Consider the following 1,340-nt stretch of genomic DNA (forward strand, 5'->3'; position numbering starts at 1 on the left):
TTTATGCTAGAATAAAGCTAGCATATTATCAAGGACTAATCATTAAAGTACTTGATAAGATACAGTCGTGGTAAGGCAAACTATTGTCTATAGGAGGTCTAGCAGTTTTAATCTCTCATGTTCTACAAAGTATGCCCATACACCTACTCTCAGCAATTAATGCATCTGAATTTGTGATCAGTAGAATACATAAGCTTGTGGCTAGATTCTTTTGGAGTAACTCTGTAGATAGGACAAGCAGACATTGGGCTTCTTGGGACAATCTATGTTTTCCATATGAATAAGGAGGAATAGGTTTTAGATCATTGCACGATATGTCTAAAGCTTTATTTTGCAAGATATGGTGGAATTTTAGAATGAACCCTTCCTCGTGGAGTTCATTCATGAGCCAAAAATATTGTAAAAAGTTTAATGCTATGGTTGTTTCTTGGAGAGATGGGTCACATATGTGGAGGAAAATATTAGAATGTAGAGACTACATAGAGCATCAAATTGCTTGGTAGCTAAAAATGGGCTCATCTCTTTTCTGGTTTGAAAACTGGACAGACTTAGGTGCTCTCTATTTTGTAACTCCCCCAGATTTCTTTTGTGATGAAACAGTTCAAAATGTATATGAAGTTGTACAAGGGAATAGGTAGAATATAACTCGTTTAAGGGAACAATTACCTGAGGATTTGGCTGACTTTATACAGAACAATGTGAGGCCTCCAGTTCATCAAGATACTTTAGACAAACGTGTGTGGAAGCTTGAACCAAGAGGTGAATTCAGTGTTAATTCTGCATGCGAATATGTTAGGAGAAGGAAAGATCCAAGCACTGTATATAGGAATATTTGGATGAAGGGTCTGCCATTTAAAATATCCTTCTTCATGTGGAAGGTTTGGAAAAATAAGTTACCATGGGATGATTTCTTCAAGATGTTGGGATATTTAATGGCATCAAAGTGTTGGTGCTGTGTGCTGCCACATGAAGAAACAAGGTCACATTTATTTTTCACATCATATACTGCCAGAAAAGTGTGGAATTATTTACTTGCAACTGCAGGAATTGCTATGGAAGGATTGGCATTCCATCAAGCTATCGTGAAATATTGGACCGTGCAGATTATCCCAAGCCTGCAACCAATTCTTCAAGCTCTGCCTTCGATCATTGTTTGGGAATTATGGAAAAGGAGAAATGGTTATAAGTATGGGGATCCAGTTTCTGTAAATAGGGTGATATACCAAGTCTCAACTATGCTTCAATCACTAGTGAAACTTAGGAAACCAAGCATGCAGAATGTCCCACACAAATGGTGAGATTTAATAAACATGATGGAGCAGTATACTCCTAAGTTAAAA

This window comes from Nicotiana tomentosiformis, chromosome 5 (assembly GCF_000390325.3).
Source record: "Nicotiana tomentosiformis chromosome 5, ASM39032v3, whole genome shotgun sequence".
NCBI classification, from domain to species: domain Eukaryota; kingdom Viridiplantae; phylum Streptophyta; class Magnoliopsida; order Solanales; family Solanaceae; genus Nicotiana; species Nicotiana tomentosiformis.